At 44.5% G+C, this 17,522-nt stretch overlaps 1 protein-coding gene across 1 annotated transcript in view; it reads left to right on the top strand.

Annotated features, from left to right (window-relative positions):
• Positions 1 to 17,522, top strand: part of ASB18 (ankyrin repeat and SOCS box containing 18) — an 81,880-nt gene that overhangs the window by 56,363 nt on the left and 7,995 nt on the right. The gene's annotated exons all lie outside the window — the stretch shown is intronic.

Consider the following 17,522-nt stretch of genomic DNA (forward strand, 5'->3'; position numbering starts at 1 on the left):
GACCCTAATGACATCAGCGTTGTCAGAGTGATGCGGCTGCTGAGTCTCGGCAGACAGCAAGGAGGCAGCGGAGATTTTTAAACCGCGTTGGCGTAGAAATAATGAAGGCGGCCAGCTGCCTGGCAAACATGAAGGAACGCAGGGGTGGGGGCTAGTCAGGGGGTGGGGAGGGTCTGGAGCCCCAGAGAGGTGGAACAGAGGAGAGACAGGAAATGAATTCCCAGAGACAGGCAATAAGACTTTGTCACAGTCCGTGACCCCGGGAGGAGGGGTCTGGAGGCGGGTAGCTCTTGAGAGAATGGGGGTGGGGAGCTGGGGAGGTCCAGGTTGCATGCAGTCACTGGGAGCCATTGACTATTTTGCTGAGAAGTGAGAGGGCTGATGGGAGGGTAGCTGGAGGCTCCAGGTTGGCCTGAGGAAGGTCTGAAGACGCAGGAACTGCCTAAAATATCTCAAAAGACAAACAGGCTAGATGTGCAGAGGTCCAGTGTGACCTCTCTTTAAAAGGGCGTTTCCTCCCAACGTGGAAAAGGGGCCAGTTGGGTTCAGGGGCTGTTGTGCTCCAGGGAGATGCCTGTTATTGGTGGCTCGCGTAAGCCAGAAATACCAGCTCATCAAGAGCCCACCATGGGGTGCGAGGCTGGGAGACTGCACACCCGCCTGGCTCTCCCCTTGCACCCCAGCCTCCTGTGGTCATTCTGTCTCTCTCCTCTCTAAAGCCCATTTAAGCCCAGCCTTGTGACCATCATGGATTAGGGAAAAAACAAACTTTGGGTAGGAAGGGGACTAGAGATGATAATGGTAATATGATTATCAGGTTCAAAGAGCATCTGCTCCTGTCTTCATGTTAAAGTATCTCTGAAGACATACACAAGCGGAGGGAAGGATGGAAGGAAGGGGGAGAGGGAGAGAAAGAAAATCCGTGCACCAACAGAAAGACCTCACGTCTGAGTCACGAAGGGTCAGCACACCTCTGCTGCATGGCCCTAAGTTTTCAGGCAGTCAAGTAGACATTAAGGCAAACGTTTAAGTCCACCAAGTAGCAGTGGATGCTGGTGGTGGTGCAGTGCATTGTGGGAGATGCAGTAAAAAGTGCAGAGGTGGAAACTGAGGAACCGAGGTTGTATAGCAACCTGCTGACTCTGCTGGGGGGAGGGTGGGAGGAAGAGGCCTCCTGATGGAGCACAGGTGACCAGGAGGGTGTACAGACTAGGACCCGGGCTGGGCATCTCCCTTACCAGCCTTCCTCCACTTTGCCCGCCCCCCCCCCCCACCGTCTCAAAGGCTAACAGAGAAAAGGACCATGGACTTCCCCTGCGTGTCCACAGACTTCGTGTCTGGATCTAACCTTAACCAGAGATGAATATAGAGAAAAATAAATGGATTCATGGAGGGGCAGGAAAAAAAGAATGAGATAGCTTCCTGAGAATAAAGAGGAAATCTGTTCCTCTCATCAAAAGATTCAGAAGAAAATCTGAGAGATTGTATGCCTGTGTGCCATCCTGTATGGAATGCAACATGATACAGCCTTTACATCCGTAAAACCAAACAAGATGAGAAGTCAACAGAATGACATGAAAAGGAAGATGGAGGAGATAAATTTATACCAAGAAAGCAAGAACACAATGGTAGATTAGATTACATTCAGTTCAGTTCAATCGCTCAGTCATCTCTGACTCTTTGTGACCCCATCGACTGCAGCACACCAGGCTTCCCTGTCCAACACCAACTCCTGGAGGTTGCTCAAACTCATGTCCATCAAGTTGGTGATGCCATCCAACCATCTAATCCTCTGTCATTCCCTTCTCCTCCTGCCTTCAATCTTTCCCAGCATCAGGGTCTTTTCAAATGAGTCAGTTCTTTGCATCAGGTGGCCACAGTATTGGAGTTTCAGCTTCAGCATCAGTCCTTCCAATGAATATTCAGGACTGATTTTCTTTGGGATTGACTGGTTTGATCTCCTTGCAGTCCAAGGGACTCTCAAGAGTCTTCTCCAACACCACAGTTAAAAAGCATCATCTACTCAGCTTTCTTAGATTACATTAAAGGAAATAAAAGGCAGAACTGATTCATAAAGAGAATCAAACCAAGGATGTGAGTGAGGGTGCTCTGCTATTTCTCTCTGTGCCCCCAGATCCAGTCCCTGCTGTCTCTCTGTTCTACTCTGCATCCTGACAAGGTGTGCGCATTGTGGCTAGCCCCTTCAAGCTAACACACAGCCCCGTATAGCTGGCTTCTGGCTGGGTTCAGCCAGGGGAGACACCATTGGAAATTAGAGGTGGAGGGAGAAATAAAGCCAAGGTGCTTCTCATCCTCTTCCTCTGTCCTGAATAGCTTCTACAGCAACACGTTCCTCTCCATGGCTCCAGTATCCCCAGACAACTCCTCAAAGTCACAGCCTCTGCCAGGCAGCCCCTGCCTGAGTTGGTTCCAACCCCCCTTGAATCTCTCATAACAAGAAGCACAGGCTTCACAATTGGTTATTTCTAAGTCTCAGTGACATCATCAAAGAACCATATGCCTTCTAACCTCAGTAAGTCAACCTGGCCCTCAAAATGGTCCTTTTCTTGGTCCCTAAATGGCTTCCAGCAACTGTTCCAACCAGCTTCCTGTTCAGATTCAGCCAGTTTTCTCTAGAAACCCTGAGGAAGTCCTTTTCTGGGTTTTATTAACCCCGGTTGGCTTAAACCCGCCCTTCCCCAAACCATTAAATGGTAATGAGAATAGAATGATCATGATGGAATTAATCTAATTGTCTGGAGTGTTTGGAAGTCAACCACAATGTTCACTACAAAGGACTAATGTTAAAAGATCTAAGTGCAAACAAAAAAAAGTCAAGAAATTAAAAGACAAAGTGATAGTCATAAAGGGCAGAGAGCCAACTCACAGATAAATGATATTATTGAAGAACCTACAACAAATGGATCAGAAATAATCGTCAAAGACATAATAGAAGAAAACGTAGCTGCACTGAAAAGTCTTAAAGCATAGGACTTGAATGGATGTTCTCTGCAAATCAGTGATGAGAGACACACACCTATATACAGTCTAGCAAAAGCATTCTAAAAAGGCACAGAAAAACCTAGCAAAGCATCCAAGTAAAAAAACAGGTTCCTAAAGGAGTAAAAATCAGACTGGACTCTGAGTTCTCTGCACTGTTATCATAGGACAATTAAATATCATTTACAGATTTTTTATTTTGACCATGCCACGTGGCTTGCTGGATCCAAGTTCTCCAACCAGGGATTGAACCCAAGTCATGGCAATGAAAGCACCATATCCTAACTACTGCACCACCAGAGAACTCCCCATCTACAGATTTTTTTATATTTTAATTGAAGGATAATTGCTTTACAATGTTATTGTTGGTTTCTGTCATACAACAACTTGAATCAGTCATCAGTTCAGTTCAGTTACTCAGTCGTGTCAGACTCTTTGCGACCCCATGAATTGGAGCACGCCAGGCTTCCCTGTCCATCACCAACTCCCGGAGTTCACTCAAACTCATGCACATGGAATCGGTCATGCCATCCAGCCATCTCATCCTCGGTCGTCCCCTTCTCCTCCTGCCCCCAATCCCTCCCAGCATCAGAGTCTTTTCCAATGAGTAAACTCTTTGCATGAGGTGGCCAAAGTACTGGAGTTTCAGCTTTAGCATCAGTCCTTCCAATGAACACCCAGGACTGATCTCCAGAATGGACTAGTTGGATCTTCTTGCAGTCCAAGGGACTCTCAAGAGTCTTTTCCAACACCACAGTTCAAAAGCATCAATTCTTCGGTGCTCAGCTTTCTTTACAGTCCAACTCTCACATCCATACATGACCACTGGAAAAACCATAGCCTTGACTAGATGGACCTTTGTTGGCAAAGTAATGTTTCTACTTTTAATATGCTGTCTAGGTTGGTCATAACTTTCCTTCCAAGGAGTAAGTGTCTTTTAATTTCATGGCTGCAATCACCATCTGCAGTGATTTTGGAGCCCCAAAAAATAAAGTCTGACACTGTTACCACTGTTTCCCCATCTATTTCCCATGAACTGATGGGACCAGATGCCATGATCTTCGTTTTCTGAATGTTGAGCTTTAAGCCAACTTTTTCACTCTCATCAAGAGGCTTTTAGTTCCTCTTCACTTTCTGCCATAAGGATGGTGTCATCTCCATATCTGAGGTTATTGATATTTCTCCTGGCAATCTTGATTCCAGCTTGTGCTTCTTCCAGCCCAGCGTTTCTCATGATGTACTCTGCATAGAAGTTAAATAAGCAGGGTGACAATATACAGCCTTGACATACTCCTTTTCCTATTTGGAACCAGTCTGTTGTTCCAGGTCCAGTTCTAACTGTTGCTTCCTGACCTGCATATAGGTTTATCGAGAGGCAGTCAGGTGGTCTGGTATTCCCTTCTATTTCAGAATTTTCCACAGTTTATTGTGATCCACACAGTCAAAGTCTTTGGCATAGTCAATAAAGCAGAAATAGATGTTTTTCTGGAATTCTCTTGCTTTTTCCATGATCCAGCGGATGCTGGCAATTTGATCTGTGGTTCCTCTGCCTTTTCTAAAACCAGCTTGAACATCTGGAACTTCACAGTTCACGTATTGCTGAAGCCTGGCTTGGAGAATTTTGAGCATTACTTTACTAATGTGTGAGATGAGTGCAACTGTGCAGTAGTCTGAGCATTCTTTGGCATTGCCTTTCTTTGGGATTGGAATGAAAACTGACCTTTTCCAGTCCTGTGGTCACTGCTGAGTTTTCCAAATTTGCTGGCATATTGAGTGCAGCACTTTCACAGCATCATCTTTCAGGATTTGAAATAGGTCAACTGGAATTCCATCACCTCCACTAGCTTTGTTCGTAGTGATGCTTTCTAAGGCCCACTTGACTTCACATTCCAGGATGTCTGGCTCTAGATGAGTGATCACACCATAGTGATTATCTTGGTTGTGAAGCTCTTTTTGTACAGTTCTGTGTATTCCCTGGTGGCTCAGAGGGTAAAGCATCTGCCTACAATGCAGGAGACCTGGGTTCAGTCCCTGGGTTGGGAAGATCCCCTGGAGAAGGAAATGGCAACCCACTCCAGTACTCTTGCCTGGAAAATCCCATGGACGGAGAAGCCTGATATGCTACAGTCCATGGAGTTGCAAAGAGTCGGACATGACTGAGCAACTTCACTTTCATTTTCTGTGTATTCTTGCCACCTCTTCTTAATATCTTCTGCTTCTATTAGGTCCTTACCATTTCTGTCCTTTATTGAGTCCATCTTTGCATGAAATGTTGCCTTGGTATCTCTAATTTTCTTGAAGAGATCTCTAGTCTTTCCCATTTATTGTTTTCCTCTATCTCTTTGCATTGATCACTGAGGAAGGCTTTCTTATCTCTCCTTGCTATTCTTTGGAACTCTGCATTCAGATGCTTATTATCTTTCCTTTTCTCCTTTGCTTTTCACTTCTCTTCTTTTCACAGCTATTTGTAAGGCCTCTCCAGACAGCCATTTTGCTTTTTTGCATTTCTTTTCCATGGGGATGGTCTTGATCCCTGTCTCCTGTACAATGTCAGAAACCTCCGTCCATAGTTCATCAGGCACTCTATCTATCAGATCTAGTCCCTTAAATCTATTTCTCACTTCCACTGTATAATCCTAAGGGATTTGATTTAGGTCATACCTGAATGGTCTAGTGGTTTTCCCTACTTTCTTCAATTTAAGTCTGAATTTGGAATAAGGAGTTCATGATCTGAGCCATAGTCAGCTCCTGGTCTTGTTTTTGCTGACTGTATAGAGCTCCATCTTTGGCTGCAAAGAATATAATCAATCTGATTTCGGTCTTGACCATCTGGTGATGTCCATGTGTAGAGTCTTCTCTTGTGTTGTTGGAAGAGGGTGTTTGCTATGACCAGTGCATTCTCTTGGCAAAACTCTATTAGCCTTTGCCCTGCTTCATTCTGTATTCCAAGGCCAAATTTGCCTGTTACCCAAGGTGTTTCTTGACTTCCTACTTTTGCACTCCAGTCCCCTATAATGAAAAGGACATCTAGAACCACTCAACTTCAGCTTCTTCAGTGTTACTGGTTGGGGCATAGGCTTGGATTATTGTGATATTGAATGGTTTGCCTTGGAAATGACCAGAGATCATTCTGTCAGTTTTTAGACTGCATCCAAGTACTGCATTTCGGACTCTTCTGTTAACCATGATGGCTACTGCATTTCTTCTAAGAATAGTCTGACAGAATGTGGTCCGCTGGAGAAGGGAGTGGCCAACCACTTCAGTATTCTTGCCTTGAGAACCCCATGAACAGTATGAAAAGGCAAAGTGATAGGATACTGAATGAGGTACTCCCCAGGTCAGTAGGTGCCCAATATGCTACTGGAGATCAGTGGAGAAATAACTCCAGAAAGAATGAAGGGATGGAGCCAAAGCAAAAACAATACCCAGTTGTGGATGTGACTGGTGATAGAAGCAAGGTCCGATGCTGTAAAGAGCAATATTGCATAGGAACCTGGAATGTTAGGTCCATGAATCAAGGCAAATTGGAAGTGGTCAAACGAGATGGCAAGAGTGAACATCGACATTCTAGCAATCAGCAAACTAAAATGGACTGGAATGGGTGAATTTCACTCAGATGACCAAATCAGTCATAGCTCTCTCTCTCTCTCTCTCTATATATATATATATATATATATGTGTGTGTGTGTGTGTGTGTGTGTGTGTGTGTGTATGTATAACTATATATATTTATATATCCCCTTCCTCTGCAGCCTCCCTCCCACCGCACCCCCCATCCCACCCCTCTAGTTCATCACAGAGCACCAGGCTGCCATCTACAGATTTTTAAAGAAAAGGCTTAGATGCTTGAATTCTATATGCAACCAAGATAGCTCGTATTTTACTGGCAAAAGAAAGACACATTTAGATATCAAAGGTTCATAAGACATGCCTTCTGAGTGCTTTTTAAAAAGAAATATTTCTATTTATCCATTATTTATTCAACAGATGTTTATTGAGCACCAGCCATTTGCCAGAGTCATACTAGGTGCTTAGGATACCTAATGAGTGACTGTACTGGGGGGAAAGTATTGCTGCCCTCATGAAGCTTACATCCTAATGAGGGAGATGAGCATTAAACAATGAGCATAATAATGGGCCAATAAAGTGATAAGGACTGGGAGAGAGGAGCCGAGGCAGGAGGCAGCATGTTTTAAAGAGGGTATTAGGATGGATGGTTTGGAGTAGACTTGAGAGAGATGAGGGTATCAGCTAAGCAGGTGTCTGGGGAAAGAATAGCCCAGTAGATAAGACGAAGTCCACGACTCCAAGGCTGGAGTGAGACTGACCCACGTGGGGGACAACAAGGGAACCAGTGAGGCTGAAGGTGGAGAGAAGCCGTGGGACAGCATCAGGAGGTGAGAGAACTGGAGGAGGGGACAGGCCGTGGGGTCCCCGAGGCCACTGCAGTGACGTTGGCCACTGGATTGGTTGGAGCACCGGAGTGGTATATCCTGACTGACATTCTCTGAGGCTCCTTGTGGTCTCCGTGTTGAGAATCTACTTTAGGAGGAGCAGAATAGAAGTGGAGAGATGGCTTAGGAGGTTGTGGCCACAGTCCACCTGAGGGATCATGCTGGCGTGGATGAGGGCGGTAGTCTGAAAACAGGGAACACCTGGTGGCCTAGAGGCTAGGATTCCAGGCTCTCGCGATCACAGTCCAGGTTCAGTCCCTAGTGGAGCAACTGAGATCCCACAAGCTGTGCAGCACAGCCAAAAAGGAAAAGAAATTATGGATTCTGGATATCTTGTGAAGGTAGGGCCAGCAGGATTTCTTGACAGATTGGATGCAGGATGCGGGATATGTGAGAAGAGGAGTTAAAGATGACTCCAAGGCTTTTAGCCTGAGATGTTGGAAGGATGGGTGTGCCATCGAGCGGTAAGGGGAAGCTTAGGGAGAAAGGACGTCTGGGGCTGGGGGGAGTCTCGGGTGTTCTGTTTTTGATGCCTTAAGTGTAAGATAGAGCCAGCGAGGAGCTAATCAAGTAAGCAATTGGATATTCAAACCTGGAGGTTGGGAGGGAGGTTTGACCAACCTGGAGATAGACTTTAGAGAGTTGGTGGCATTTGGATGGTGTCTAAAGCCAGAAAATGGAATGAGATCACCAGGGAGGGAGAGCAGAGATGAGGAATGAGGACTGACTCCAAGGCCATCCCAGCATGAGAAGACGCGCAGGCGAGAGAGCAGCAGAGGCAACCGAGTAGAAGCAGCAGCGTGGGTGGCGAAGGAATGAGCGTGTGGCTTCTGGAAGCCAAGAGAAGGACATATCCAAGTGGAAGATGCGGTTAGCTGTGTCAGAGGTGCTGATGCGGCCCGAGGGGAGGCAGAGCCCTGACCACCAGGTGCAGCCAGCTCAGGAGTGCTCTTGGCAAGGGCTGATTGGGTGGGGTAGGGGAGGCTGAAGGCCAAAGGGAATGAGGGTACTCCAGCCGCCCAAGAGATGATGGGGAAAAACCATCTCAGGAATGGGAAACTCAGTCTGCAGAGTCTCTCAACTCAACCTCTTAAATATCTCTCAAAGTCTTACTTCTTTTTCCATCCTGGCTGCCACCAGCTCAGTTTAGGCCACCATCATCTCAGTGGTAAAGAAGGCACCTATCAATGCAGAGGACGTAAGAGACCCTGTTTTGATCCCTGGGTTGGGAAGCTCCCTTGGAAGAGGAAATGGCTACCCACTCCAGTACTCTTGCCTGGAGAATTCCGTGGACAGAGGAGCCTGGCGGGCTACAGTCCAGGGGGTCACAAAGAGTCAGACATGACTGAGCGACTGAACATGCACAAATCTCTCCCCTAGATTGCAAAAATATCCTCGTAACTCAACTCTCTGCCTCCAATATGGCCCCGTGGAACTCTTCTCAACACTGTAGCCATGGTGATACTTCTAAAATTAAAATCTGACCCTGTCACTTCTCCACTCATCACCCTTCAAGGGCTTTCCGGTGCCCTGAAGATAAAGCCCAGCTTCTTATCATGGCTGACAGCACGCTTCCGGCCCTGACCTGCTATCTTCTTCAGTCTCAATTCTCACTACCCACCCCAGCCCCCATGTCAAACCTCACATCGCAGTCAATATTGTTTATATATGTATAATTTTATTTATTCACTTACATTTGGCTGCGTTGGGTCTTTGCTGCTTTGTGAGAATTTCTCTAGTTGCAGCGGTTGGGAGCTACTCTTCATTGGGATGCGTGGGCTTCACATTGCAGTGGCTTCTTTTGTTGGGGGCACAAGCTCTAGGGAGCGTGAGCTTCAGCGTTTTGATGCACGGGCTTAGTTGCTCCACAGCACATGGGATCTCCCTGGACCAGGGGTGGAACCCGTCTCTCCTGCATTGGCAGGCAAACCTTCATCTACTGCACTCCAAGGAAGTCCCACAGTCAGTACTTTCTGTTCCTTCTCACCTCCCATGTCTGATAATTCCTTTCTATACCTTGACCATCCTAGTCCTCAGAACTCTCCACATCTTTTGGAACTGCTGTCCCATGTCTTAGCTTGAATGTCACTTCCTGCAGAAATCTTTCCTTGACCAACTCACCACACCATTGCAAATCTAGGTCTGACTCAGCTGTCATTTCTAGCACCTGGTGATTCCTCCACCAGAGTACTATGGCACCTACATATTTATTATTACTACTAGCATCATGAGAAACGCTGGGCTGGAGGAAGCACAAGCTGGAATCAAGATTGCCAGGAGAAATATCAATAACCTCAGATATGCAGATGACACCAGCCTTATGGCAGAAAGTGAAGAGGAACTAAAAAGCCTCTTGATGAAAGTGAAAGAGGAGAGTGAAAAAAGTTGGCTTAAAGCTCAACATTCAGAAAACTAAGATCATGGCATCTGGTCACATCACTTCATGGGAAATAGATGGGGAAACAGTGGAAACAGTGGCTGACTTTATTTTTCTGGGCTCCAAAATCTCTGCAGATGGTGATTGCAGCCATTTCCTTACTCCTTGGAAGGAAAGTTATGACCAACCTAGATAGCATATTAAAAAGCACAGACATTACTTTGCCAACAAGGTCTGTCTAGTCAAGGCTATGGATTTTCCAGTGGTCATGTATGGATGTGAGAGTTGGACTATAAAGAAAGCTGAGCACTGAAGAATTGATGCTTTTGAAATGTGGTGTTGGAGAAGATTCTTGAGAGTCCCTTGGACTGCAAGGAGGTCCAGCCAGTCCATTCTGAAGGAGATCAGTCCTGAGTGTTCATTGGAAAGACTGATGCTGAAGCTGAAACTCCAATACTTTGGCCACCTGAAGTGAAGCACTGACTCCATGGAAAAGACCCTGATTCTGCAAAAGATTAAAGGCAGGAGGAGAAGGGGACGACGGAGGATGAGATGGTTGGATGGCATCACCAACTTGATGGACATGAGTTTGAGCAAGCTCAGGAAGTTGGTGATGGACAGGGAAGCCTGGCATGTTGCAGTCCATAGGGTCGCGAAGAATCAGACATTACTGAGCGACTGAACTGAACTGAAGGAAAGACAGATTGCCAAGTTAACTGAGTGGTCAATCCAAGGAGCTGGGAAGAGAAAAGGAGAAAAGAATTAATAAGATGAAGGCAAAAATTAATGGATTGGAATATTTTTAAAGAGAATTGATCAAAGAAATTCAATAGCTGATTTCTTGACAAAAAAAAAATAATTAAAATAGAATTCCAGCAAGACATTAAATACGCAAAACACAGTGCAGAGACAGTCCCTGCTGCTGCTGCTGCTGAGTCGCTCCAGTCGTGTCCGACTCCGTGCAACCCCACAGACGGCAGCCCGCCAGGCTCCCCCGTCCCTGGGATTCTCCAGGCAAGAACACTGGAGTGGGTTGCCATTGCCTTCTCCGGAGACAATCACAGTGAATTCCAGATGAGAAAAGGTGCTTATTCCTAGATACAGTGCAGATAACCATCCCCGTCCAAATTTGTTCTCCACCTGCATGGACCCATCTGCACGTCTCCTGGCTCTCTGCTCCCTGGGCTTCATCAGGGCAGAGTCCCAGAAGCCAGGGAGGAAGGAGAGTGAGGTGAGAGGGTGTGTTCACTAGGTACCCTCTCAGCTTGAGGTTGGTGTGAGAGTCCCTCTGCTCCTGGTAAGACAACCCACTCCGTTCCCTCACTCTGCAGGCCCAGGAGTGGGAATCAGCTCCACTGCCAGCTCTGTGTCAAAGCACTGCTCCTTGTGGTTATTCTGCACACACACCTGGCTAAACAAGCCCTGGATCAATAACCCTCCTGGAATAATCTCAAATGTGCCTTCTGTTTCCTGTTACCACCCTGACCAGTACACCTGCAATGCTGAATTTCTTTTTTTTTTTTCCCCAGGAAAATATAGTTGAACAAAATTAAGCCAAGAATAAATCAAAATAAAATATGCCAGTAACTGTGAAAAAATAGAAAATATTATCACCTGCAGCTATAGGTTCAAATGCAAAGTCCATCACGCTTTCTTATTTCCTATAATTATCTACTTTTCAGAACCTCCCAGAGTATTAAAAAGATAGACATCGTCTCAGACAGTTTTACTAAGTTAACACTGAGTGACATTAAAACTTGACAGTAATGTTAATAGCTCAAAAAACTAAAACTGTAAAGCAAACTTATTTATTAAAAGATGAAAAATATCTTAACAAATTGAATCTACCACTCTATTTAGAAGACTAGCCAAATAGAGACTGTTTTATGAAAGGCAAAATAGGTCAGTATTGGATAATCTTTTTGTAGTGATTTGGCTAGAAAACATTAAAAACTTAAATCATGAATCTAGTAATACAAAGACATTTCCTTAACTTAGGACAAAGTACTTATCCCCTTCACGGATCACAGCCTTGCCATGGCAAAGGGCTTACATAAGTCGAGGAAGCTCTGCACTATCCCGTGCAGGCATACCCAGGACAGACAGGTAGTGGAGACAGGTAGTGGAGAGTTCTGACAAAACGTGGTCCGCTAGAGGAGGGAACCCACTCCAGTATTCTTGCCTGGAGAGCCCCATGAACAGTATGAAAAGGCAAAAGATATGACACCAGAAGATGAGCCCCAAGGTGGGAAGGTGTCCAGTATGCTACGGGGGAAGAATGGAGGGCAGTTACTAATAGCTCCAGAAAGAATGAAGACACTGGGCCAAAGCAGAAATGATGCTCAGTTTTGGACGGGTCTGGTGGTGAAAATAAAGTCCAGTGCTGTAAAGAACAATATTGCATAAGAACCTGGAATGTTAGGTCCACAAATCAAGGTCGATTAGACATGGTCAAGCAGGAGATGGCAAGACTGAACATTGACATCTTAGGAATCAGTGAACTAAAATGGACGGGAATGGGCAGACTTAATTCAGATGACCATTGTATCTATTACAGTGGGCCAGAATTCCTTAGAAGAAATGGAACTATAAGGAACTATGTTCCTTATAGTCAATAAAAGAGTTCAAAATCCAGTACTTGGCTACTGGACAGAAACTGTAAGGACCTAAAAGAAGCAGAGGAGATTAAGAAGAGATGGCAAGAATACACAGAAGAATTATACAGAATGGTCTTAATGACCCGAATCACCACAGTGGTGCAGTCAGTCACCTAGAGCCAGCCATCCTGGAGTATGAAGTCAGCTGGGCCTCAGGAAGTATTATTACAAACAAAGCTAGTGGAGGTGATGGAATTCTAGCTGTGCTATTTAAAATCCTAAAAGATGATGCTGTTAAAGTACTGCACTCAACATGTCAGCAAATTTGGAAAACTCAGCAGAGGCCACAGGGCTGCAAAAGGTCAGTTTTCATTCCAAATCCAAAGAAGTCAAAGAATATTCCAACTACTATTTCACATGCTAGAAAGTTTATGCTCAAAATCCTTCAAGCTTGGCTTCAGCAGTATGTGAACTGAGAACTTCCTGATATTCAATCTGGGTTTAGAAAAGGCAGAGGAACCAAAGATCAAATTGCCAACATTCGTTGGATCATGGAGAAAGCAAGGGAGTTCCAGAAAAACATCTGCTTCATTGACTACACTAAAGCCCATCATTTCATGGGAAATAGAAACAGAAACGTGGAAGCAGTGAGAGACTTTATTTTTTTGAGCTCCAAAAATCACTGGATGGTGACTGCAGCCATGAAATTAAAAGATGCTTGCTCCTTGGCAGGAAGGCTATGGCAAACCTAGACAGCATATTAATAAGCAGAGACACCAGTTTGCTGACAAAGGTCCATATAATCAAAGCTATGTTTTTTCCAGTCATCATGTATGGATGTGAGAGTTGAACCATAAAGAAGGCTGAGCACCAAATAATTGATGCTTCTGAATTGTGGCGCTTGGGAGTACCCTGGACTGCAAGGAGATCAAACCAGTCAATCCTAAAGAAAATCAACCCTGGATATTCATTGGAAGGACTGCTGCTGAAGCTGAAGCTCCAATCCTTTGGCCACCTGATGGGAAGAACGGACTCACTGGAAAAAACTCTGATGCTGGGAAAGATTAAAGACAAAATGAGAAGGAGACAGCAGAGGATGAGATAGTTAGATAGCATCACGACTCAGTGGACATGAATTTGAGCAAACTCTGGGAGATAGTGAAGGACAGGGAAGCCTGGCGTGCTGCAATCCATGGGGTTGCAAAGAGTCAGACACAACTTAGCAACTGAAAAACAACAAATTTATGTGAATTCACAAAATTTATTTTTTGTGAATAAATTTTGTCAATAAATTCACAAATTTATGTGAAACTACTATCCAAGATTATGGTGAAAGATTAGAGACAGTACTATTAAATTTAGATGACGCCTCTTATCAATTACTGTCATTTAACATTGAATTTTAAGGCTCTAGTCAATGTAATAAGACAAAGAAAATAAATATTAATATTGAGAAGGATAAAATATTATTTGCAAAAATGATTTTCTATCTAAAAAATAACCTTAATAAATAAAGTATGTTTATAAATCAGCAAGGCTTCCCTTGTGGCTCAGCTGGTAAAGAATCTGCCTGCAATGTGGGACACCCGGGTTCAATCCCTGGGTTGGGAAGATCCCCTGGAGAAGGGAAAGGCTACCCACTCCAGTATTCTGACCTAGAGAATTTCATGGACTCTTTAGTCCATGGGGTTGCAGAGAGTCGGACATGACTGAGTGACTTTCACAATGGTAAAAAAGAACGCAGTATAGAGAAAATGAGCAAAAGACATAATCTAGCAATTCATAAAAAAAAAGACAAATGTCAACCAACAGTAAATATTTCAACTTGTCCCTATAAATTTAAATGATTAATGAGATGATCTGGGTAGGAAGAAAGAGATCCTCTCGTACTCAGTTCTTCAAAAAGGGTAACAACTTATACACTTACAGTTTGACAGTATGTTTTAAGACCTTTAAAGTATACACTCTCATTGGAAACCAGAGTTGAAAGAGACACGTGTACCCCAGTATCCCTCACAGCACAATAGCTAGGGCGTGGAAGCAACCTATGTCCATTGGCAGAGGAGTGGATAAGGAAGCCGTGGTACATAGACACAATGGAGTATTACTCGGCCATTAAAAAGAACACTTTTGAGTCAGTTCTAATGAGGTGGATGAAACTGGAGCCTATTATACAGAGTGAAGTAAGTCAGAAAGAAAACCACCAATATAGTACATTAACATATATATATGGAATTTAGAAAGATGGTAATGATGACCCTATATGCAAGGAAGCAAAAGAGACACAGATATAAAGAATAGATTTTGGGACTCTGTGGGAGAAGGGGAGGGTGGGATGATTTCAGAGAATAGCATTGAAACATGTATATTACCATATGTGAAACAGATCGCCAGTCCAGGTTCGATGCATGGGACAGGGTACTCAGGGCTGATGCACTGGGATGGCCCTGAGGGATGGGATGGGGAGGGAGGTAGGAGGGGGGTCAGGATGGGGAACACATGTATGCCCGTGGCTGATTCATGTCAATATATGGCAAAAACCGCCACAATACTGTAAAGTAATTAGCCTCCAATTAAAATAAATAAATAAAAACTATGGGGAAAAATAATAAACATTAAAAAGGGGGGAAAAAAGTATGCACACCCATTGACTTGCAGTTCTCCTTCCAGCGATTCAGTATAAGCAATCTAAATAAGAAAGGCTGGACACAGAGAAACTATATTCAAGGTATTCATTGTTGATAAGATAAAAAAATATTATACAACTTACAATAGTTAGCTCATTCAGTTCATTATGATACATTCATACAATATTATATGGCCACTAAAAATAATGTTTAAATGCTCATTTGTAATTTTTGAATTGTTCACAGTCTATTTTGATGAAAAGTCAAGTTTCAAAATAGTATGCAAATCACTAGCTCGTTTTTGTCTTTTATACTGATTCCTTCCTAAATACATAAAACCTTAGTATATACAAAATGTTGATAGGTGTTATCTCTGAAAAAGAGAAGTCTGAAATTTTTAAATCTTGCTCACGCTTCCCTGTGGCTCAGATGGTAAAGAATCTGCCCACAATGTGGGAGGCCTGGGTTGGGAAGATCCCCTGGCAACGCACTCCAGTATTTTTGCCTGGAGAATCCCATGGACAGAGGAGCCTGGCGGACTACAGTCCATGGGGTCGTAAAGAGCAGGACGTGATTGAGCAACTGACACTTTCCCTTTCTGTAACTTAAAGGGGTGTTACATCTGAAAGAAGCTAGGTAGTGGTTTAGTCAATAAGTGTCTGACTTTTGCCACCCCTGGACTATACCCCTCCAGGCTCCTGTCAGTGGGATTTCCCAGGCAAGAATACTGGAGTGGGTTTCCATTTCCTCCTCCAGGGGATCTTCCCCACCCAGGGATCGAACCTGGTTCTACTGTACTGGAGGCAGATTCTTCACTGAATGAGCCACCAGGGAAGCCCAGAAAGAAGCAGGCAGGTTGTAAAGGGGGCAGCTGCCTTGAGTGCGTTCAGGAGCCCGTGAGCAGGATGCTGGCCAGGCTTGCAACTGGCTCTGACTGTTGTCTACTGCAGCTGTTTGGCGCCTGACCTCAGAAAAAAATGGCTTAACCTCAGTTTTTCAACCGAGATATAAACAAAACTGTTTCACAGCACTTGGTAAATCCTAAACCTCAAAAACAGAGAATAATGAAGTTGCCCTGCTGTTATTTAGTCGCTAAGCCGTGTCTTGACTCTTTTGCAACTCCATGGACTATAGCCCACCAGGCTCCTCTGTCCATGGGATTTCCCCAAAATCAAATCTGAATTCCATCAAGCTTCTAAATCCAACTACTAATTTACAGAAAGCAGAGAAAAAGCAGCATCCCACAGGGATACAATCAGCAAAATCCCAACAGTGAGAAACTCCACAGGATGAATAACCCAGTTTCTTCAACAAATAAATCACACAAAACAAAAAAGAGAGATCTGAAAATACATCGTACCAACCAACGTAAAGCTGTTGGGCTTATCTGAATTCTTATTCAAGCAAACAAATGATTGTTTCGATATAATGGCATTTAAGAGAAATTTGTGAATTTAATTATAGAGTATATATTAGATGATACTAAGAAACTGCCTTCCCACATGGTGCTAGTGGTAAAGAATCCATCTGTCAATGCAGGATAGATGGATACAGGTTGGATCCCTGGGTCGGGAAGATCCCCTGGAGGAGGGCACGGCAACCCACTCCAGTATTCTTGCCTGGAGAATCCCATGGACAGAGGAACCTGGCGGGCTGTAGTCCATAGAGTCGACAGAGTCAGACATGACTGAAGTGACTTAGCATGCACACAGTAGGGAACTATGGTTAATTTCTCAGCTGTTACAATGATTCTGCATTTGTGTTTCTTCTAAACGTCCTTTAAGAGACACACGAATATTTATAGATGACATGACAGGCTACGTTGAATTTGCTTTCAAATAACATGAGGGAGGGGGGACTGGAAGTGTGGCAAGGGCAGGATGGGCCATGAGCTGATGGTGGGTACGCGAGCGTTTACCCTACTGTTCAGTCTACTTTTGTGGACTTTCAAACTTCTCCATGACGACAACAAAAGATTTCTACTTTTAAAAAGCAAACACTTTCCATCTTTATGATGAAGCCAATGGACCTGAATTGCAGAATTTGCCAGTTAGAAAACAAGCACCCTTGGCCAGTAGGGACTACGAAAATAAACCAGAAAGGCCAAGGGGAGAAAAAAAGTCCAACAGCAAAGCAACTCTTCTCCCCCAACTTCTGACACACTAGAAAACTGAAGCCAGAAATTGGGGACGCCACCCTTGTGCAGACTCCTTCCCCGCCCCACCCCAGCCCCCACCGCACCCCTCCACCCACCCAGGTGTTCTGATTTCTTTTCTCTGAGCAGCTCTCCAGACCCAGAGAGCAGCAGCATATCCCTACTGGGAACTCCTTGGCCCAGACACCTGGGGCCTGACCAGGACCCTATTGTATAGTTAGTTAGTTCAGTCACTCAGTCATGTCCAACCCTTTGCGACCCCATGAACTGCAGCACTCCAGGCCTTCCTGTCCATCACCAACTCCCAGAGTT

The sequence above is a fragment of the Ovis aries genome, chromosome 1 (genome assembly GCF_016772045.2).
Source record: "Ovis aries strain OAR_USU_Benz2616 breed Rambouillet chromosome 1, ARS-UI_Ramb_v3.0, whole genome shotgun sequence".
Lineage (NCBI taxonomy): Eukaryota > Metazoa > Chordata > Mammalia > Artiodactyla > Bovidae > Ovis > Ovis aries.